The sequence below is a fragment of the Anas acuta genome, chromosome 8, assembly GCF_963932015.1.
Source record: "Anas acuta chromosome 8, bAnaAcu1.1, whole genome shotgun sequence".
Lineage (NCBI taxonomy): Eukaryota > Metazoa > Chordata > Aves > Anseriformes > Anatidae > Anas > Anas acuta.
In genome coordinates this window covers 19071789-19096782 of record NC_088986.1, presented here as the reverse complement: position 1 = coordinate 19096782, position 24994 = coordinate 19071789, and the positions used below count along the sequence as shown (strand labels likewise).

General features: G+C 34.1%; 1 protein-coding gene across 5 annotated transcripts in view; it reads left to right on the top strand.

Annotated features, from left to right (window-relative positions):
- The window catches only part of BRINP3 (BMP/retinoic acid inducible neural specific 3), a 199262-nt gene that overhangs the window by 88118 nt on the left and 86150 nt on the right, over nucleotides 1-24994 (top strand). The gene's annotated exons all lie outside the window — the stretch shown is intronic.

Below are 24994 nucleotides of genomic sequence, written 5' to 3'. Positions count from 1 at the left end.
AATGGAAAAACATGCCAAAAACAACTGTTACAGATTTTTGTGTTTGCTTATTGCTGGTTTTATTTCCCTGTCATACACTGTAGATTGATCAGTGACTGGGCTAGATTACAAGGGAGGTTATTGTCTTCTTCTACTTTGCCCTTGTGAGGCCCCGCTTCGAGTGCTGTGTACAAGTTTGGAGCCCCCAGCACAAGAAGGACATTGATCTGTTAGAGTGGGTCCAGAGGAGGGCCTCAAAGATGATCGAGGGGCTGGAACACCTCTCCTATGAAGAAAGGCTGAGAGAGCTTAGGTTGTTCAGCCCAAAGAAGAGAAGGCTCTGGGGTGACTTCATTGTAACCTTTCAGTACTTAAAATGGACTTATAAAAAAAGGTGGAGAGTGACTCTTTGCTCAATCAGATAATGACAGGACAAGGGGAATCATTTTAAACTAAAAGAGAGGAGATTTAGATTTGAGGTTAGGAGGAAATTCTTCACTCAGAGGGTGGTGAGGCACTGGAAAAGGTTTCCCACTGAAGTTGTGGATGCCCCATCCCTGGAGGCGTTCAAAACCAGGTTAGATGAGTCCCTGAGCAACATGATCTAGTGGGTGGCATCTGTGCCTATGGCAGAGGGGCTGGAACGAGATCATCTTTGAGATCTCTTCCAACCCATGCCATTCTATGATTCTATATAGGGTCAGTCAGGGAAATAGGTATCTTGCTGTCCAGCCGGATGATTTTGAATATTTTAACTATGGGTGACACCTTTAAAATGGATCATGCTTCTCAACTCCTTTATAAACTGCTCTGAGATGAACTGAAAATGAATTCAGAAGACAGATATTATTCACTTTGTTTCACTTTGTGAATATACATATATATATTTTAAAGTAGCTGTAGTTCTTGTTAGAATTCCTGTTGAATGCTAGGAGGCTAGAAACCAACTCCTATGTCTAGTCAATACATGTGGGCCTGGGATCTGATGGATTTGTCTGGTTTGATCATGGTTTTCACAGTGAAGCCACGGTACTTATGCTCAATGTCTCAAAAACGCCAGTTCAGTTTTTCCCAGTGGACATTGTGGAAACTTCAAGTTAGAAGCAAAATAACACAAGAATTCTCCTAACATGCAGTACATATTTGTGTTCTCTAAAGCTGGAACAAATTTTATATGTATTCTGTTTCCATTTTTACTTGTTGAATCAACATCAGCAATGGTGGAACTATCAGACACTCTTCCCAGATAAGGTGCTTTTAATAAGAAGGAAAGAAAGAAAAAAGAGATAAAAATCCCTTTTTGGAAAGCGTTACTCAGTTGACTCTGTCCTCCATGAATATGTATGCTATATACAACATTCCAAGAATATATGTATATATATGTATATATAACAGCAGTAAAAGCCAAATTAAAATCTATTCATATTGGTGCTTTCACCATTTGAACATTTTTGGGATAAAAGAACTAGTATCGCTTATAGTGTTTCCATTAGTGGTTCCATTTCTGTGTCTGCCAATTGTATCTTGAATAGCCTTGGTCAGTTCACTTTGCATCTCCTCTGCTATGAAGACAAACCTTTCCTGGAATACTTTTCAATCTACTCCTGAAAAGCATGGAATATTGCTGATATAAATACTAAATTAATTCTTAAAAAAAAAAAAAAAGTTGGAGATGTGAGAGAAAGGTCAGGATTGAAACTCTCAGTCATGCTGAACAATGGTATCATTGTCTAGTTTTAACTACTCTCTGTTTTGCTAAGTATCTGAGTTTGGAAACATGTTTCTCAGCATGTGGTATAACATTTCCAAAAAATATAAGTTAAACCCATCGGGATCTCATCACTGCAAAAGGAGAGTGTCAGAGTTGTAAGAAGAACATAATATGTATGAGAGAATGTATTGCACCTGATTCGGTTTTTCAAGTCTTGCTTTCTGGTTATTTAACCCTGCATAATTTCAATAGCATTAACTTTTCTGCTGCATTATGTCAGCATTTCTATTGTAAATCTCATTTTAATGTGAATACTGTTCATTTGCAAGAAGGTGTGTTCTACACAGAAAAGTAGCATATACACGATCAAATTCAAGCACAAATCAATTCAAAGGAACATTAGTAATTTTAAAAGTAGACACTCACCTCTTTTTAAAACAGAAGATTAGGGAATTTCAGTTTAATTTCTGAAGATTTGTTAAGTTCTAGCTGCAAATGCAAATAGTCATTAAAAAAAAAAAATAGAGAAATGTCTGCTGACAGGGGAAGGGAGGCATCTAGGGAAAGGATCTTTTAGATCTCTTCATGGTTGTTAACAAAAATCAGGAAAAAAGTGACAGTTGGAAAAAGCAGAATACCAGGAAAAAAAATCTAGCAAAAAGAATGGATAGAATTGTCTCTGATCCTCAGATGCCACTAGGAATTTCCAAATCGGACTCAGGAGGTGTATGAAAACAGTTCTTCAAATAAAGTGCACTATTAAAAACGGTATAAGGTCTGGAAAGGCAGTTATCTGGCAAACATACCGTCCTTAAATCCCAAACAATACAGAATGAGAAAGATTTTAGTGCTTTTTGGCCTACGTCTATCTACTCCTGAGGAGGATGGGAAGAGGAGAATGGACCTAGCTCTTGTTCTGGCATACATTATTGTTAGACACATTATGACTTGATTCATCGTTTGGTCACCAAACAATTTCCAGATCTGGGACCACCTTAGGAAGAATGAATATTATGATTTTATGCAACAGGCTTAAACTTCCACATTTTTGATTGTTGGGGATGCGATAATGTGTGCAAGGACACAGAGAAAGAGACGTTCAAAGCTGAGGCAACAGCATCAGCTGCACCTCAGTGTCTCTGGGTCTGTGTGGTGCTGACCTGTGTAGGCTTCATCTCTGATCATCATGAATCCATGAAACAACAGAATGTAAACGTGCTGGATCACATCATGGCTTGTTTCTCAACACAAGCTTGTTAATACATCAGTTGCAACACTTCCAAAATATTTTTCCCTTATCTGCTGTCATAAGAACACAGTGGCCTAAAGAACAAATGCTATGATTGCAAATTTAGTGGTTTCTTCAGCATTAACTTTTCTCTGAAATGTCCCTGTTAAGCAGCTTTCCTGTGATTTGTAGCAGCTGTTGTGTCACCATGCCAACTGATTGGTGAAATGGGGGAAGGGCATACTCAAAGTCATTTCTGAGCTGTTCAGTATCTTATGAAGAAAAGCTAGTGATTATAATGAGAAAAGTAATTCCTTACCATGAAAGCTGACTGAGAACAAATGGAAAAAAGTAAGACTTTGAGCTAAAGAAAACCTGAGTAAGATTATAACTGTGCATGAAAAAGGTTGAATTGCTCAGGAGATAGGACTTTCCTTGATCTTCCTGAGACTAGTTTTTTGGACTGAAAACTGGCCTTTGTGAGTACTTGTTCTGCCTGTACTTGTGTGGTGATAAAAGGTGTGAGGAAACAGACTTTAAATTCAAGCCTTTTACCTGTGGAGAACAGCTAATTTTGTCAGAGATTTTGCAGTTGCCTGAATGAAGATGGCAAGTGGGCACTGAGGGAAGAAGACACAGCTCCTAGTGGCAAGAGAGAGATAGAATCCCCTCAATGCCTTTTTCAAGATACAGATACTTCAGGAATGTCCTAATTAAAAAAGAAGTTATTTCCAAAACTAGAGCTATGGTAACCAGATACAAAAAGAGAGGAAAACAAACCCAGAGGAAGATAAGATAAAAATGAAGCAATTATATAGTTGGTGCATATGCAGCCATCTCAGCACATTCTCAGTTGTGTGGTGCTTGTTATCCCAGACAATTCCTTTAAGTATGTGCTGCAATGCTATTTAGCAGATGATAATGAAATAGCAGGAAAATACACATGAAAGAAAATGGAAATGTCTTGCGACTCCTCACAGAGAAGCTATCAAGCACAGAAACAGAGAAATGATAAACAGAACACTTGGAGGAAGGTGATTGCTATAAGCTACTTCTCCACTGTAAATTGGGCACTGGGGAAAATAGACAGAATTCCACTGAAGTGTAACAGAGGGTAATATTTGCCACCATGTGTCAACTGTGCACTCAGAGAATACAGAAAAATGAACTTCAAGACAGACTAGTTATAGAAATTCATTTATAATCGCTTTCCAATACGGAAGAAAACCTTATATGTTAAAAATACTGATGAAGGTAAAGGACAATGCCCCTCTCATTTCAGCTCCAGACAACCCCAGATATGTGTACACTTCTTCACCCTACTCTGTAGTCACTGTGCTAGGACTGAAAAATTGTCTTAATTTATTTTTTCTTTTAGGGACAGATATACTGATATACAACATCTCATTTACAATCATGACCTTGGTGTCATCAGCTTCAGCATTTTGATTACATTGTTATCTACTAGGATACATATAGTGTATAGTTTGAATTTCTAACTTAAATAATAGACACAGAATTAATTGGTCATATCAGATTGTAATACTTGAAAGAATTGCCTTCACAAATGGATTTTTGCTACATTAAGCTCATTCTGAATTTTGTGTTCACTTTCTAAGTTGAATTTACAGAATAATAAAATAAATGTACACAGAACATGCAGCTAATATAACTACAGTATGAGGTGAACACAACTGAGTGGACTCCACTGTAGTCTACAAGTTATATTAAATTTGTAATTCAATCCTGATGTATATGGCTGCAACTAATTCACTTGGTCAGTCTTTACTTTTAATGTAAAATGAAATTTAATGAAAATTTGAATGTCTCCCCCACATATGCTTAATGTCAAAATTGGTAGCATTTTGTCCAATTAACAACAAGATCTGAACTGCCTCGCTTTTTTTTTTTTTTTAGAAGTTGTTTGCCAACTTTAACAAAAAAAATTCCAAGACAGTAACAGTGTAAATCCTTCCATCAAAACAAAAGTCTGTGAACACTCTATTTTATAGTGTATAATAATAATTTTTTCCATACAAAACAAAATTAAGCAAAGACTACACCTTCATATTTGTCTTTGCTAGCAAGCTTGCTTTCTGTCAGGGAACTTCCAGAAGGCATTCTGACAAAACTCCTGTCACTTTTGTCTACTTATGATATTGCTTAAGAAGATGTGTGACAAGTATCAAGAAATACTTCTAACAAATTACAGTTCAGATTGCAATAGAGAGACATACAGATTAACTGACAAAGACCTTTCTGAGTCAATACACATGCACTTTGAACTTCAAAAAATTTCAGTTCTGCCTTTTTGCCTTTGATTCTGATGACCTAGTACATCTGGAAATAAATATAGATCTGTGAGTTAAAAAACCTGTGATCACTGTGCTTCAGAAATATCTTTCAGCTTGCCTCAATAGAGGACTTAAAACTGCATTATACACTAATAATCACTAAATAATAAGTCACACCTATTAATTTAAGTTATAGGTATTTTCATTAGGGCATATTTAACATCAGTAAGCTTTTTTTTTTTTTTCCTTGAGACTATTTCCTATCATTCACATATATTGTAGATGCACAGTTTATGATCACATAGCATGGCCCATTATCTATAAAATAAGACAGCAAAATATTTCATTTTCACATATTTGACTATTAATAAGAGGCTGTGAGAATTCTAGCTGCCATGTGCTGTGACAACATAGTTTATATAATAACCTTGTTATAATGTAGCTTAGATACAGGGGCACTACTGAAATAGCAATAAATAAATAACAAAGGAGAATTAATCATATCTGAAACCTTCAAGGCTAATATATTCAGGTTATATTAAAAGGTCATTAGTTATTCTGTTAAAGTCATCTGAGATTTTGATTGATAAAATAAAAATTGAATATGTCCATTCTGAAAATTGATTGAAAAGCAAATATACTGCTTTTGTCATAGAAAATGTAACTACTGGTTAAAATTTAATTTTATGTATGCTTTCAATAAAAGAGTTTCCACTGTAATATACTTTAATTGGAATAAAATGGAGTCACATCTGTAATGAACGGGGTATAATTTTGTCTGTTATCCAGCTCTCCAGAAAATCACATTAAACAACAGGAATAGATAAGTGAGCCAAGACCAATGCAGCTAATTTTAGTTGGCTGAAATCAACACCATCTGGATGTCTGGCTGTGGTAACCTTATATTGATCCAATTCTTTTAGAAGAATTTGATATCAAATATATAAGCTAGTTTTTCATATGCATAGTTTGTAATGGGATGGCCTGTTCCTCTCCATCAAGTGTTTCAGATACTTTTTTTTTTTTTTTTTCATTCGGAGTGAATAATCCTGTTTTTGTGTGCATACCAGATCTATAAATACATTGGTATCCATTTTATTGTACAATTTTGGAAAAAAAAAATGTTCTCTTCCCAAAGCCACAGAAATTCAATTTGAAATTGACAGAGCAGTATGTTCTCATGTGATTTCAGTTCAGCCATACATCTGCTTGCGTACCAGTTATGCTAATCCAATTAAAGAAGATTCATGTACCAATCACAGCTTACTGGCTCTATGATTAAAGTGTTAAATATATACAGTGAATTATTCCCTGTACAAAATACAAGGAAAATAGTCTCAGTACATGTAAATAGTGAATAAGCTATGAAAAATAATCTGTTAACAAAAATGCAGTGAATCAAGAGAATTCAAATTGATCAAACATATCTTGTGAATAATTGACTAAAATGTAATTTTAAATCACTGTTAAGAGAAGAAGAGTAAAAATACCATTTAAAAGCCTTTGTGGCTTGTGGATTTATCTTGTGAGTGTCTCTTCATTTACTTCAGTGGGGTTTGTAGTGAAATGTAATAGACTAGACTGATAGAGGACATCATTAAATTTAAGGTCCATTTTATCATTTGCTTCTTTAATCTTAGCATATGGTATGAAAAATCATTTCTATCTGCTAATGCTCTCTTTACTCTGTTAAGATCTATAACATCAATCATATGATCTAAACTCATGGTATTGTCAGATGTTCTGACACATTTTAGTTTTTAAGTTTGCTTAGAGTAGGGTTTTCCTCAGAGATTATTAATGGCTTTATAATTTAAAATTAATTTAGGTATTTTAATGTATGATTAGCTTATACCTCTTAAATATACCATGTAAAATTAAATATAGATATACACTACATATCTTATATGAAAATTATAGATAAACACTTATTTATATATACTGCAAATTAGTCAACAGGCACTTACAATTCACTTTTCTTTAGTGACTGATGCCTGCTCAGTACCAAAACATTTCAGATAGTGACATTTTGTCAATGTTGAATAACTTTGCCTTTGTATATTATTAGGTAGTATCAGAACCACATGTAAGAATCTCAGAGGGTCTTGAATCCCAAGGTTCAAAATAATCTCACACAATATCAGTGTCCTGAAATATGTTTATTAGACACTGGATAAGACTAGAGAAATGTCTGTCTTTGATGATGGGAAAAAAAGCAACTTCTTTCTCATTACTGAGGACACCTCCCAGTGCTAGGAGGCCTCCAGTGGCTCATGGCAAATTTGCATACCTATAGCAGGTGCAGAACAAACATTATGCATTTCTCATTCCCTTGCCATATCTGACCTTCTTCACACTAATCTTTATTTACATCATTAGCTATGTTTCCAAACTTGCATTTAGAAGATTACTGTCTTATTTGAGCTATTGAAAGCACTTTGATGGCTCATCCTTGTAAAGACACCTCAGGGAGAAAGATATTTAAATTTCTAGGTATAGATAAAATTAAGATATGCATTTGTAATTTTTATACTTTTTTTTTTTTTAAAATCTTCTTTAATCTATTAAATCATTGGGCAGGTGAGAGAGGGAAAGCAGAAAGAAATACAAACATGTAGCATATCTGCTGCTTACTGAATCAGATACTGAAATAGTGGACCAGATTTCACCTTAAATTAAAATTAATCTATCTTTAAATTTAATCATTAAATTTATCTCCATTTGCACTAGCAAAGTGACTGTAGATTTTTGCAAAATCCATTGTTTCCATCTTTTATTTTTATACAATTTAACACATTTACATTGTTTGAGATGTTTGGAAGGCATTATTTCCACAAAAATTGTTTAATTATCTGATTTATCATTATTAATTGTAAGATAGGGGCAGATTAGCCCCCTCCAACCCTACAGAAAAAGAAAAAGTTTGTTGATTAATGAGCTTTCATGCTGTCATGCAGTATTCTGATTGTTTTTTTACCATTACCAGTGTTAGTGTTCTGTATAGATAGATGAGCTAAATTTATCACAGAAGCCCCTACACTTGGATCCAACAACTTCATATCTTGTTAATAAATGTATCTTGTCTTAGAGGTGTTCTGGGTCTGGCTATGAGTGTTTCCCTAACAAGCACCAAGTGCAAGGTACCTATGCGTACTTAGATGTGTATTGAGATAAGAGACCTGTTTCAGTAAAAACTAAGTAGAAATTAAAAGAACCTTAGCAGGCAAAAGATAAGATATCCATCTTCTTATTCTGTCTGTTTAGCATAAAGCCTGTGTGAAGGCTTCATTTTTATTAGTGAGGATTTAACCTTGACAGATACAACTTCAGTTCAACATGATGATATATACAATTGTGAAAATATAACAAAATCAAGCACACCTCTAATCTCAACTCCATTGCTGTGAATAAAATACATTTGCTGATGTCAGTAATATGACTGACAGCTTGATGCAAAGATGTTAAAACTAACCCATACTCATTTTCACCTTCCCAATAACATTGGAGGCTTGCATAAGTGATGTGGCCTATTTAACTATGAAAGTAATTATATTTGAATCTTGTCGATTTTGACTTTTGCCATCTTTTTGACTAATTATAAATATAGCATTTAGGTCATCCTATGATACCATGGTAATTTTCTGGATAACAGGTTTATATTTGTTTCTCATTAACTGACTTAGTATAGCTTATAGGCCTGTGTACATCTGTACAGAAATACAGATAATTGCAACTTAACTGTCTCAAGGAGGACAAGCAAGATATATCAGTTCAAAGAAACAACGATTGCATAGAACTAATGATGAAGCTTCACTACTGAATCAAAGTGCAATGAGGTCCCTTAAAAATACCAGACCAAACACAGAACCTTCCTGCAAACTATTCAAAGAGTATCCCCAGCCTCATTGAAAATTATTTTTGTAGAAGGAATAGGATCATAGAATGTCTTGGGATGGACGAGACCTTAAAGATCATACAGTTCCAACCCCCCTTCCATGCTCAGGGATGCCACCCACTAGATTGCCAGGTTGCACAGGGCCTCCTCCAACCTGGTCTTGAACACATCTAGGAATGGGACCCCCTCCAAGTGGGTCCTCAAAAGGGCAGAGCAGACAGGGACAATCACTTCCCTCCCTTGCTGGCTACTCCTTTGTTAATGCAGCCCAGGATGACTTCTGGGCTGCAAGCGCATGCTGCTGGCTCATACCAAACTTTTCGTCCACCAGAATTCCCAAGTCCTTCTCTGCAGGCCTTACCTCAAAAATATGCATAGAGCCTTTTGACTCTGTCTGTAGTTGGCAGGAGCAGAATTCCTAAGCATCCCTTCTCTTTCTTTTTCTCTATATGTCATTCCCCTCACCTGAAAAGCAGGTAAAAAAGGCACATAAGAGCCTTTCCCTAAATAAAACCATCTTTAAATGCTCTGAGGAATTTCCTAATTCTTCCCACCTGGTTCCAGACACACTGCCCTCAAAAGATTAGCTGCCTATGCAGCTGTGATTTTCCTTCGAGCATTAGCTCTGTTCTTGCTGGTCCCTAGATGGAGTATTTGACTCACTCTGCATTTTCTCATCCCAAGAACATGATAGTGTATTTTGCGGTATAATAGGGTTAAGAGTATAGAATTCTTACCCATAGACTATCTGTCAGTCTAGTCAAGAATGACCATGATTAGCTGAAAAGAGTATTGGAAATCCCAAACTTGTTCTCAGAATATTGAGAAATTCAATACCTCTAATTCTAAAGAACAAAGGGACAAAAACAATAGTGGCCAAGAAGGTTCTCTACAAATGTTCCAGTTTATTCCTTGTAAACAACTATTTACTAGGTTATGTTCTTCCTGAGCAGCTTTTAAAATACTACTCTTCTCTTGTTGAAGAAAGGTATAAATTATATTCCCAGTGTAGACATTTTTGATTATAGAGTGGCACAGAACTGTGCCTTGAATAACATTTTACAAATAGAATTATTATGCCTTTCATCTAAGACATAATAAAGTAAGGAATAAATGTTTCAATCCCTATCATTTTACAGATGGGAAAACTGAGGCTCCAAGGTATTTTCCTCTGTGTTTAAAAAAGTGCCATTTGCAATGACTATATGATTGATGTAAAACATATTTTAGTCTCAAAGTCCCTAAAGCCCCTTCCCAAACATCATAAGGTCAAGAACAGACTGGTTAGTGACATATTTTGTATCCCAGAATAGTTGCTAGAAAAAAAAAGTAATATATATATAAAATAAAAAATATAGATATATTCTGCTACTTTTCAAAGGTATATAGGTATAGTAAACTGTAAAATGTATATGAGTATGTAAAAAGTCTGAGTCATCTGTGAAAATAAGATCTCTTACAGGTCTGGTTTTCAGTGCCAAGCCTTGTCAACTATATGAAACTATTTGCATCCTGGGTGTTGGCTGAACAAATATAGTAGAGTGTTTTGACAAATAATCCTAGGATTACTTAAAGTAAATAGAACCTTAAAATACAGTTTAGGTTATATTTCCCCAACATGTTATCATGAAAGTTCTAAAGTGGAATGTTCCTGTAAACTTTAGTACCTCTATGGCATTTTACTATCTCTATGGAATTTTCACGTTTCATCTTCTATGGCTACCATGTAAGCTTTGTAAATGTTTAATGAAAGATCAATCCACTCTGTTTCCAGCGTGATGGCAATCCCATTAGGGGATCACAATTATCACAGCTGACCTGAACAATCTAAAACTGCTGTGCCAGTAAAAGCAAGGTAGTGGAAGAACTGTACCCTTCACTTGGGTTTTGCTGCTGCTTATCCGTGCTTTCTTTTCTGTTGCCCCCTGGCAGCACATTTCAATTATGTCAGTGTCTCAACTGGAAAAGCTATTTGTCACCTTATCTCCAGCTGTCAGTAGCTATCATCTCTGAGTTACAAGCACATTTGAATTACTGACTGTGGGACTGAAAGGGCAGGACATCACCACAATTGTAGTTTATTAAAGACCTACAGTTGTTCTGTAGAAAGTCTAGAAATACAATTTCCTAATAAGTAATTATTAGAACCATCTTTCTGTTTGTTTTCATTCACAGTAAGGACATAAACTTTTAATGAATCACTTCTCAGAGTGTTCACCTGAAATAATATAGTTCTTGTAACATTATATATATATATATATATTATATATATTATTTTTATGTAGGAAATTCTAAGATCAGTATAATCACAATTATTGATCAAGACAGCACTAGTTTCTAACAGTGATATACACAAAATTAGTACTTTACGTGGTAAGGATTCAGACTGAATCCTGTTACTGAACAATGTACTAGAAGAATGCAGCAAAGTGACCCAATTAAAAATATAAAGGAGAAAAATTTTTGTAAAATTAAATTTTCTGTCATGTCCTCAAATCACACAGTGATAATTTATTATTTTTGTAAGGTCATAGAATCATAGAATGATTTGGATTGGAAGGGACTTTAAAGATTACCTAATTCCAACCCCTCTGCCATGGTCAGGGACAACTCCCCACAGGCTTTCCCCATCCAACCTGGCCTTAAACACTTCCAGGGATGGGGCATCAAGGAGTTCTCTGGGCAACTTGTTCCAGTGCCTCACTACCCTTACAGTGAAGGAACTACCCTTTCAGTTTAAAGCCATTAGTCCTTGTCTTATCACTACACTTCTGGACAAAGGTGTGTCATTTGTCAAGGTCATATGTGTGAAACACAACATGTCTATCTAGGACCAGCTTTTCCTCTCTCTGTGACTTCAAGTAAGAAACAATTTCATAGTTTCAGAAATCAGCGGCAGTTTTTCTCTCTGACTATTCCTCCTTGTATGAATTTACTTTTTTTTTTCTTTTTCTCTGCCCATGTTTGACATAAAATGAAAATCACTGATTATCTAAGAGTAGGCCTAAAATCATAAAGGAAAACAAATTTACACAAAATATAAGCTTTGTCTTATTTTTAAACACATGTGGGTAAAATTTATATTGTATTTAATTGCACATGTATGTAATCAAAATGACATCTTATTGGTGTCTCTGAGTCAAAATGTATCATGTGTGGAAAAGTATTAGTCTCAAGAAAATGCTAGTCAGTAAAAAAGAATCTAGGCATATTTTGAATATCACCAAACCATTTTATGTATGTGTCTACTGAAATGCTGAAACAACTAGTAAATACTGCATATGTGACTTTTTCAGTAGAAAATAGTGTTCTTGACTACACAGCTCTAGACTACAGGTCCACTTCAGCATTTCAGAATACTGCTGCCTGCATATTGCAATATCCATTATATGACTAACACTTTATAAATTATTACAATAATAATTGGCTCTTTAAAATTTCATTTATTTTAAATTGTCATATCAACTTGTACCAAATCTTTACATAAAAGTTAATTAAATCCAATTATTTGGTTGACAGTTCTTTATTTTCCTTCAGTGATAACGTTTCTACACTTTTGTCCAGAGATAACACAATAGTTGCTACTATTGTTATTTGTGTACAGGGAATTGCCAACAGAACAAGATTCCCTCATGCTAGAGCGTGTACAGAAACGAGTAAGAAGGTGCCCACAAAATACTTGCAATCTAAGTAAGAAATAAGAGATAGTAGATGGATATTGATGAGAGTGGAATACAGCGAGTTGTATGACGTTAGTCAATAAAATAGGTTTATTCAGATGTACAGTGTTAGATTCATAAAAGCATAGGACAGAGACATATCTCTTGCTCTGGCTTCTTTGCACCCAGTACAGATATTTTTTTCGTAAAGAGTAGTTCTTCACTTCCCATTTCTGAATAAGATTTGTTATTTGAAAGCCATGTTCTCTTTCAAAAACCAAGCAATCAACCAACCAAAAACAACAACAGAACAAACAAACAACAAACAAACAAAACAAAACAAAGAAGACCTTTCCTAATAAGGAGTTTCTTTTACTTTTTAATGTCTTTTTTTTTTTTTTTCAAAATTATTTGAACACTGTTCTTGTTTTGTTTTGTTTCATTTTGTTTCTCCTCTCTGGGGGCACTATAGCTATTAAGATGGTAGCTGAGCTCTGGAACGTAACATATATATTTTGTTGTCCAACCATAGAGAAGTAACTGATGTGTAGAGGAGTTGGGGAGGTTGTGTTTTTGTAGATTTGTTTGTGTGTGAACAATTTATTCTAAGAAAAGTACGTGTAAGTCAAGGAGTCTCACAGCACAGATTGTTTCTGTGCTATTCAGCTATTTACTGTAGAACACCTCATGGTCTACTCCTAATTTGTTGTAATCTTTAATACCCTTTCAGCCAGGTTGAGGGGTGAAGCAAACTGTTTCACACATGTGGCATGGTAACTCTCTCCAGCCTTGTCTAAAACATGTCAAGGATCACTAGCTCTGCACCAAAGTAGGTCTACTCAGAGGAGATGAATGTATCTGTGGATGTTAGTAGCACTGTGAGTTTCATGCTAATACCAATATGTATTTCATGCTAAACCAATATGTATTACAGAGCAGCCATATACCAAGCCAGCTAAATGCAAGGCAGCATAAAGATAGCCTGTAGCTTGAGGAAAGAAGGTTGTCCTGTCTTTTTTCACTGCCTATGTTTTCTCATTCAGGGAGACCAAAGACTAGTATTTTCTACTGCCTGCATTCTTTTTACTGAAAGTATTTTATGAATAAGCTGATTACCTTTCTCCTGTGATTTGTTTGCTAGTTATATCCACTTACCATAGGAACCAGAGTTTCAGTTTTCTTCATATTGGCCATTAGACCATCATTGGAGGGTAAAAATAATTTCTTTGTTGCCACATTGAATTGTGCTCAAGCTGGAAATCTGGAAGGGCAAGATTTTATAATCAGGTAGGACTTGAACAGATTTGTATCAATGCACTTACATTGTTCATAACTACAACATAGATTACTTCATTTATCCACTACAACATAGATTACTTCATTTATCCATACACATCTTTCATTTGATGTAACATATTTTTATTATATATTAAATACTGGACTATATTTAACACATCTCTCAGTCTGGGAGAAACAGCACATACTATGGAAGTTCACTGGTATTTTTTTCATGTTCTACAATAGGATGAAAATCATTCTGGCCAAGGCGTTAATAGCTAAGGTTACGTTTACTGTGGCCAAAACAGAATCCCCAGTAATTGTTCAGCATTTCTCCTTATGCAAAGAAGCTGGACAAAAATACCATCACATCCATTGAGTATATGGCTTCGAAAGATAGTTAATCTTGGCACTATTTCTAGCTCTGTACAGCCATTTTGCATTGTGTAACCTTCTAATGAACTTTTTCTAGGAAAAATACTGTAACTTTCACGTAGATCCTTATTATCTGTAGCTTGGAGCAATATAGCAACCAGAAGAATGGAGCCCTAAGCACGGTTGCTATACTAAGGCTAATAATCAGCTGAAGATGACAAGCATCTAGAAGAAAAGTAATAATCTTGTTGCTTATTTTAATTCAACAGTTAAGTCTCTTCTTTATTGCAACTGGCCTGATTATCTTACAGTACTTCCTATGTTATATTAAACTCATATTTTGTGAAAAAAAATCAAAGAGAAATGAAGGCTCCTGACCCTGGCCAGCTGACCAGATCCAAATCAGCAGTACAGCTGCTGATGGCACTTTGCTCACACTTTTGGATGATGATACTCAAGCGTGGTAAAGACACTGTAAATGCAGACACCAATGATTCAGAATAGGCTTTTACTCAGCCATTTTAGTTTAAAGGCAGGGTAACCCTGAGCATAACTAAATGTTTGTGAGCATATGCCATGTATTGCTTCTGTTTGTAAAATGTCTCTCTTCTGAAGTTTTTGTTCCAGTCTCTGTTGAGTGCATAAAGTCTCACTCCTTCCAAATCTGTGTCAATATTTATGGTATTATAAATACAATTCATGGAATATATGATAATCATATGACATTCTAAATTATATTCCATCTCCTGTTGATGCTTGTATCCCATTTGAATTTTTCCATGATCACTTTTATTTTACTCTCACAAACCTATTGTACAGAGGTGCTGAGAGAGATGATGAAATGGATACAGACACATGCATTTTACAATAATGCATGATCAATAAATATATTTTAAAGTAATAAAATTCAGAGCAGAGATTTATTCTATCTCAAGCTTCTTAGAAAAAATCATATGTGGACTCTGTAGATGATAATGTATTTTACTAAGCTGTTTTAATGTAGTCTAAACACCAGAATAAATCTAGTTGCATACAAAGTCTCCACATATGTGTCATAAGATACAAGCTGACCTACCCAGGATTCCTGAAACCTGTGACAGTAATGAAAGTTTTATTTCAGAGTTGAACCATTTTCTCAGGTTGCATAAACGCTATGTCCATGCCATTTGACAATGACTCAAACTGAAATGCAACCTATAAACAGGCTTTATTCTTTCAGAGAATACGTGTAATGTTTAACTGTTTCTGTTACAGAAATTCGTAACTCAACTCCTGTTCAACACTTTTATTTAGTTAAGAGCATTAGAGAACTCTGTGTTTATATTTTGGAACTGTGTTGGCAAGTTTATTGCCCTTACTCTCTGTTCAGTTTACTGTTGTAATTCCACTTGTTCTTTAAAGGTAGATGCAATTTATGCCACTGGAAGAAAGAGTATCACCAGACCATTTTTTTTTTTTTTAATAAAGAAAGCTCAAAATTTATTTTGGAATTAATACAAATAGTTATGCTAAAACAGAAGCATCCTTTGTTCTGGCGCAAAATGAAAATCAAACATTTTATATACTGAATAAGTCTTTTTTTTTTTTTTTTTTTTTTTTTCCCCTCCTTGTGTTTGTATGGGCAATAGGGATCTGAGCATTTCTTACTAATGATGAAAACTCATATACTGGAGGTTAACATTTAGATCCAAAGATGATCAACAGCATATTCCTCCAAGAGCTAAGCAATTAAAAAATGAATACATAAAAACAAATAACACACCAAAGTATATATATAGAGAGAAAGAAAGTCTACATTTTTACATTTACTATTGTTTTCAACAACTTGAATTGCTACAAACATCTATAGTGTGACTGTTACATTTCACAACATCAGAACAGCGTTTAGGCCTATGTCTATGAGATTTACACTTGTGTTAAACCATATTCAGCCCACAGTGTTGGTAGAAAGAACTGCCCTTATAAATTCAAATGCAGGTAAGTAACTGTGTTGTCTGTTAGTGCCAGTGCCTCTGGCATGTGCTCTGCAAGACAAACATATAAAGAAATGGGAGACAAGAAGTCCTTATTTGGACAGATAAATTTATCAGTTGTGAAAATGAGCCAAATCATTTACAATATAAAAGTTTATTTATGTTTATATAACATTCTTACTGGAAAGGAAAAGGCTCTAGACATTATATGTAGCTTCAAAGATAAGGTTTTGGATAAGCATTTGTTTGAGAATGTGATGCCTCTTTTATCCAATTTCTGTTTGCCTTCAAGCCAATCATTTAAGGTACCTTTTACCAGTTCAAGGCATGCAGACACAACACCAGCCTTTGCTCTGAGAGACGGGAATTTGGGCTCTCCATGGCATTGAGCCTAAGCCAATACTAAGCAGCTGTAACATTCCAGAAACAAGCAAACAATCCAACAAAACCTTTTCAAAGGACTTAAAAGCTCACATTTACTGCTACTCTGTTCAGGTCATAAAGGCTTTTCATCTGCTCTGACTATGGAAATAAGGTTATGTCTGTTCACAGTGCTCTGTACAGGTGAACCCTTACTATACCACAGTTTTCTGAATGTAAAATAGGGTGATTAGGAAGCACTTCTATTAAATTTTAAATTATTCATCACGGTTTGATTTTAACTAAATGTCTCTCTATTGCCCAGTAAAACAGATCAATTTTGTTGTTCTGGTACAGAAATTATAAAAGCAGTAATATAAGATGTTTAAAAGACTGAAACTAAGAACTGCAGCAACATACTAACAATGAATTTTAGCATTTTGAGTTTCCTTTGTGATTCATCTTTGGGTATTCACCAACACCAAATCAATGAGTGCTCTATTCAGTTCCTTCTTATTTTCTCCTCCATTTTTTCCAACAGATCTATTTGCTGATTCCATCTTCAAAAACTACATCTTCTTGTGTTGATTCATGCACTAAAACACTTCCACAGACTCAGCTTTCTTCTTTATCTCTACAAGGAATCCAATCCCATTATTTTAATTTTAGTCAAAACAAAACCTCTGATCTTGTTGATTTTGAAGCAACAGTAGGTGCTGTAAGCTCTTTAAAACCTCTCCTCAACTGAGAACTCCAAAGATGACTTCTAATGACTTTTTTTCTTATGAAATTCCAGAGTCATTGTGTTTTCTTAATGAACAATCAGTGACAGGAACAGGACATATTGTCTTTTAATGTCATTAAAAAAGACTGTAAATATACTTTTCTTCTCTTAATCATAGCTGTTTAATGCATCAAAAAGCTCTTCTTCAAGGCAGAGATATTTTCCATTTCAAGGGTTACTGTTGTCTTATCTATAGATAATGGCTTCTCAAAAGATATTCTGGGAATAAGAGTGAATGTAATTGGTGCATTGTGAAAAATATAGAAAACAGTATTTATATTTCATTTACAAAACTTACATCCACACTTTTTCATCACACTGAAATTTAGACAACATAGGTTTTCACTATACTTGAAAATAAACGTAATTGGAAGAATCTTCCAATAAAAAGTTTTTATTTTACTTTATTTTATTTTATTTTATTTTATTTTATTTTATTTTATTTTATTTTATTTTATTTTATTTTATTTTATTTTATTTTATTTTATTTTATTTTATTTTATTTCTCTTCTGCAAGTCTAAGCAAATGTGCTATTTCAGAAAACTGGGTAATAGTTTTCCTAGGTAATATTTTTTTTTCTCTGGGCAGATGGGAGCAGGGAAAACAGAAAGTTTTGAGCTTGCCAAGACTTTATAGGAAGTTTAGATTAGTCTGAGCAATGTGGGTATGAGGTATTAGAAACTCTCCTTGTAATATCAAAGGGAGAATGAAAAGCCTTGTTATCCCTTTTGGACATATGCCAGAACATGAAATCAATACTGAATTTCTTGCAAGGAAGGATAAACATATAAATCCCTTATAATGAAAAGCGACCTAGACTTTTTGTAGTTAATTGGATGGACAACTGCTTGTTACTCCAAAGTGTCACCATTTTAACTAACAGATTATAAAGGTTATTGTCATTAATGTATCTACTGCTCAGCATATCTAAATTATCAAGGTCCAGAAGAGCTGTAAAAATCTAGATTTTTACAAAGATTATTTTTTCTGAAAAAGCTGTAAAATCTACTTCTTGCCTACTCAGACTGTATGAAGATACACATTTACAGCAAAACATTTCCCATGTAACTCAGTCATTCTCCATTTCAGATGTAGTGCAGACAAGGAAAGGTTTTACTAGGAATTCTTGTCCTCTCTGCCTTCTGTGACTAATTATTATTATATGTAAAGCTGATAAAAAATTTACTTGAATTTAATCCTTGACTTACAAGCATATTTTACAAGCTATTTCACCAGTTCTTCACCGTTAGATGAACAGCTCATATAAAATATATTCCAGTTCAGTAGACTCTGCACACTTATCTGTTCTTGCTGTTTATTTATTTATTTTTTCTAATTTGCAATTTATCGCCAGTTAGTGCATTTTTTCATAACATTACTATATTCTGTTTGGTGATTGAATGGAGGCAAAAGGTAAATAAGAGTAAATCACTAAAAGCTGTTACTTTTGTGCAAACACCTTTTCAGGAATAAAGGTGTAGCTAAATATGTGAACAGTGAGACATTGAATTAATGTTCACGAGTGTGTTTGGAAGTATATCACAAACTGTGGATAAAAGGCAAACACAAACACAAAGACAAAACACAGAAATAGTTCCCACTCAGATTTCATTAAAGGAAGAATTTTTAGCTATATATGTTATAGAGGTTAAATTTATATCAGACAGAGACAAAAAGAAATCTATCCTTCTTTCTCTTCCATAGTACACCATCCATCACGTTCATGACAAGTGAGATGTTTCAAATCATTTACATGCTAGTATGAGGGAAAGTAATCTGGCTGACTATGCATAGAAAAATAAATAATTCTTAATATATTAGGGGTATATAACATATCTAATTTTTATTAAAATTTGTTCATATTTGTTCATGGATATCTATATACTTCATAAGTTAAATTTCTGTATATTTCATTTGCATAATACAAGAAGATAGTGAAGCTGGTACAAATGAATTCAAGTTTTGGAAGTAGAATTTCAAGTACTAGGAAACTGATAAGGTGAAAATGGCATACAAAGGGAAGAAATATTACTAGGATGTTTCAAAATAATGGTATATTAAGGTAAGAAATAATCCTAATGATATTTCTTAATCATTATAAGTTGAAAGTCAGTCTAAATATAAGAAATAATATAGAAGATATATATATATATATCCAACATTTCTGCTTTGATATTGGAAAAATAATATGGTTAATGAAGAAATACAGTATTTTTTGCATTTCTCATTTCAGCAATGAGAAAATGGTTTAAAAGTACTTTCATATATCTCAAAATTTATTTTTCTTTTTAATCAGCAATTCTTGATAATTGGCAATTTTAAGAAACACAGATATGATACATTCTATACTAACAGACTCAGCTTCTTCTTTCAGACAAAAGATGTTATATTTATATTCCCCATGTTACAGTGTTTGTCCCTATTATCATGTTTCTATATGTAGGTAGATATTTTTAGAAGGCTGCTCAGTCAATATGTCACTAATTCCTTTCTCTTTCACTTTGAATAGTAGAAAACCACTGTAACAAACATTTAATGAAAGTTGTGGCAGATTCTCCACCACTTAACTGATTTTAATTAGCATGGAAAGTTTTATGACCTGTGCCAGTGAGGGGGATTTTTTCACCTGAAAATCTGTGAATACTGCAGCCTTGGGCATTACCTGATTCTGTCCATATGGGGATGAAGTTTCTGCTTAAAAGCCAATTCTTCAGTGTTTTAACTCCAGTGTTTAGAGAATGTTTTCCATATTTACATGTTACAGAATTTGCATATTTACTGTTGCAGAATGATGTGTGGGTGTGTGGGTATTGCAAGGTAATGCAATATTGCTGTTATGGGATCCTCCTTTAAAAACATCTATAAGATGTGGTGCAGCTGGGTTCAAAGAGCATAACTACAACCCACTCTGAGCCTGTCTCCTGTGTTGGAATTAGGCTGTGTACAAGTTTTCTTAACAGTTAAAGCTATCTAAAAATAGCATTTGCAGAAAACGGGATACAGGGAGTATGGTTGACAGTGTTACAACTCCTGTCGAAACCAGACTGTTGAACCCAGCTTTGGTTCATGTCTCTGCAGCTCACAGTTTACATGAGCCCCAGTGTATGATCAGTGCATGATTAGTGTATGATACAACTTATAAACATTATAATGTCTGGTTGACCTTTTTCCTCTGAGGATTACTATGGCAGTCATTTCATTTTGCATCATGTTGGTCTTATTTAAGTTATGGCCTCAGGCATTAAGAAATCTTAAGTTTTGCAAAATTAAGTCTTGCAAAGAAAGTAGGTGGAGAAAAACACTATATATTCTCCCATTGAACTGTTCTGCCAACAGATTAACTTTCAGCTGCTTGGGAAAAATTGGCTTTAAAATCCTGCTGTCATTCCAGCCCGTTTGAAGCAGTTACCTTTTCACCAGCCAAAAGCGGAGCTGTGTCATTTAGAAGACATTAAGAGCACAGAGAATGGAGAGCAGAGTTCTGTAATATTAAAATGATCTGATGTTCATTCTCCAAGCAGGTTTTCCAAACTATGCAACACTAATCTTTATTGATATTTATGCTTCCTGGCACTAATACTGTTTTATGGAACACCTAAGTTACTTATAACGAGGCCTAACACTTCAAATTTTATCTGGGCTCCACTTGGGTATGGTTGACCTTAGAAAAGAGTGTTGTGTTTAAGAAGAATCCATTAGACTCATAATAAATCTAATAAATCTATTAGTTAATCATCTGGAATAGCAGAGATTATACGACCATTTCAAATCTTCTACACACACTACAATATTAGAGTACAATGGCATTTTTTATTTCCTTCAACTAGATGTTTTATCGAGAGCTTTCCCTATATCTCCCCATACTGTATAATTTAAAATGTGTCAAAATGAATGCAACAGTAAAAAGAAATGTATAATTTATATATAAATTTGAAATAAAATAACAATGGCTTAAAATTCAAAAGAGGCATTGACAACCCTTGTTTGCCTGCTGACCTAGAATTACTTTCAGATCCACATGTAATTTTAACTTTTTTCAAGATGAAAACATGTCCACATCTACTCTACAAAGAGGTACATTATGTCAGAACAGTATTTGATTGAGCATCACTCTTTATGACATAGTGTAGCAAAACAAAAAAGAAATAAATGTGTATATATATATATATACACACACACATATATCTAAGCAGCGCTTTGTAAAATTTTATGTTATTTTTACCCTGTCCTGGCTACATGATTTCAACCTAACCTTCTCTAAATGGAGCAAATGGCAGGAGACCCCATTCAGGAAACAGGCTGTGGCATGCATGCAGTACAGCTGGTCAGAATTGGCACTAATAGGCTTCAGATCTCTTGCATATGTGTTAACCAACCAGCGAGGGAACAGATTTTTGGTAGGACATACAAATCTGTGGGTCTGTTATGTAGGAAGAGAGAATGCTGCTCATGGCTTCTGGTGCTGCTTATGACAATAATGCATTTCTATTATACCCTTTATCCTGGGAGCTGGACTTATTTATTTCCTTATATAAGCCCTTCCTCTTGTGTAAGCTCAGGAACTCAAAGCCTTCCCAACAACTTTGCCCTGAGCACTATATCCAATGGTTAACATATTGTTCAGGCTGGAAATAGACTGGAAGCATAGCTGTTACCACATGCTATTAAATCTTAGCTTCCTGACAGCACTGAGACAGCTGCTAGTCTCGGATCTTACACATTAGAAGAAGAGGAAGAGGAGGAAAGAATAAACTTCTAGTAACACCACTGTTTATATTCAAGGAGTAATTGGTTTTCTTGACCAGCAGCCAGCGCTGATGCTATGCCCTTCTGTGGGTGGTATTCTTCTGGTAAATGGTATTCCAGTGACTATGGAAGGTGGTATTTTCTCTCCTAAGAAGGTTAATTAACTCTGCCTGCCTTTGGCAGTGAACAGGAACATTATTTCCAAAGGAGAATATCACACAGTGGGTAGAAAAATCATTTGAGGGCTGGAGAGTTTGTGTTAGAAAGAATGACTGTAAGAGGAATGGGTAAATAAAAGTTGAGCTTTACTGTATGATAAGAAGAGGGAGAGGGAAATAGATCTTCATCTGTCACGGTTCCAAAACACATGACTTAAGAAAGACTTCAGAAAAAGTTGTACGCTGTTTAGTAAGTTTTTTAAAAGCTTCATCTCAGCCTGACAGAGTCACAAAAATGTTATATTAAACAAATAAACAAACAAAGAACAAAAAAGCAGATCCCATATTCTACCCTCTCAGTTTCCACAGCAGTGAATTTGAAAAGAAGATTAATTGGAGTACTGATAATTATTTCTATTGATATGCTCAAAATAAAAACAAAACTAAATTTTACAAAATCATTAGCCTAGGTCCTCTCTCTGAAATAGCATAAGATATGGAAAAACAATCTTTACTTCCACAGCAAAAACTGTGGAAGAGAGGTTCTCTAAATCAAGTCTGATTAATTAAGCCAAATAAATTTCTCACAGTGCTAGAATAACTCAGTCCCTAAATTCAGTAAACAAAGGACTTTTAGTAGAACAAGAGGACCTGAACTTGGAAATACTTCTGAATTTAGTATGGATGAGACCACCATTTCTAGCTTTACTCCTCCAAAAATAATTTTCCATCTTTTGAAGAAGAGCTGGAATGGTAAGAATGACTTACCATCTAAAACTACAGTTCAGGAAGAAACACAAAAGGCAGCTGTTGACCTAGTTAGTCCAAGGTTAAGAGATGATTCAGACAAGAGCTGTAATTAGTTACATAGAACATGAGTAGTATTTAGAAGAGCCTTAATCTACCTGACATGAATTAAAATCTCTAAGATTTGGAAAGTAATGTTGTCAAGGTTTAATCTGAAAATAAAATGGTCTCTCTGAATACAGAAAGTATTCATATTGTCAAGAAACTCTGATAAATCTTCAACATCAGTTTTTAACTCAGGATTGAGATGTTTTTCTGAGAGACAGTTTCTTCTTCAGTCACAAACTTACTGACATAGATAGCAAGAGCCATTTAGTGATACTCTTCTGGATGCAATAAAAAATAAATATGCATGGATTATGGTCATCTTCACTTCTAAGAAGCTCTGACAGCAATAAGAGAATGAACAGCAGTAGCAAACTAGCTTTTATAAGAATTGTGACTTTTCCATTATCCTTGTGTTTATACTTCAGCTTTGATACAGAGAATTAGTCAGATAGCAAGTTAAGAAGAAAATATTTAATCTAGTTATAAAATGTATTTTATATGAATGGTTTATATTACAAAGCTTAAATTTTTATCTCACTGTCAAAGCACTTCTGTCTTGATGGTCTGTTCACCAACTGTAATTGAGCTATATTTCTGATGTTTTGAAATGAAGAAAAAAAGAAAGAAAAAAATGAAAACAACTTCAAATATGTCCAAAAAGCATATAATTTTAATAATAATAATAATAATAATAATAATAATAATAATAATAATAATAATAATAATAATAATAATAATAATAATAAAAACAACACACATTGCTTTCCTTATTTCTTTTTTTTCTTTCACTTGAATAGTACATTTACAACCCAGGGTAAGTTACTGTATTTAGTGCTTGTATTATTGTGGTCACTGTGACCAACCAATACCTTTTCATTTTAGAGTGAAAATGAAAGTATTTGTGCTTCATTTTTCTCATCACTTTCTAATATGCAGTAGTTCCATAAAGGTTAAAAGAATATATTATTACTTTACTAGATTCATAAAAGGAAAATAAATTTGTGAGATTAAAACTTTTACAAATGGCAAATGAATTAAAAAACAAACAAAACATAACCAAACCAAACCAAAACAATCAACCATCTATAAAATAACAATTTTCAGATACCAATTTAGGCATATAGAAAATATACAGAGTCTTTAAGAAACAGTGGGCATCTGATTAGTTCTGTGTTCTTGAGTGGTAAATTACATTAAAGATCAACTAAGTTACATAATACTCATTCTACTATAATTCTGCCAATTTATTTTTGAGAAAAAAATCATCTGCAAGAGTGCGTCTGAGAGGGAAGGCAGTTCACTGAAGCTGCACCAAATTGTCATCTATCATGTGCATGTCTAAGCTACCCTGGGGGCAAGGCAATTGGGATCTTCAAGAGAAGTAGGAGGTTGCTAGAAAGAAGGACTATAAAAATGTATTAATTTGAGTTCTACTCATAGACTTGGACTTAAAAGTATTGAAAACAGAAAAAAATGTTTATGTATTATACAGTTCATACTACTCATTCAGCCCCATGAAACTGTTTTGTTTCAAATATCACACAAATGTTATATATTAGCTACAACCATGATTTTTGTGTTTTGCATTAATTTTGAAAACGAATGTTTTATTATATTTAGCTGGGACCTTCAGTAGGGTCTTTCAAGATCGCTAATCTATTTGCTTTTTTACAACTTTATCTGAGGGCAAATCTTAAT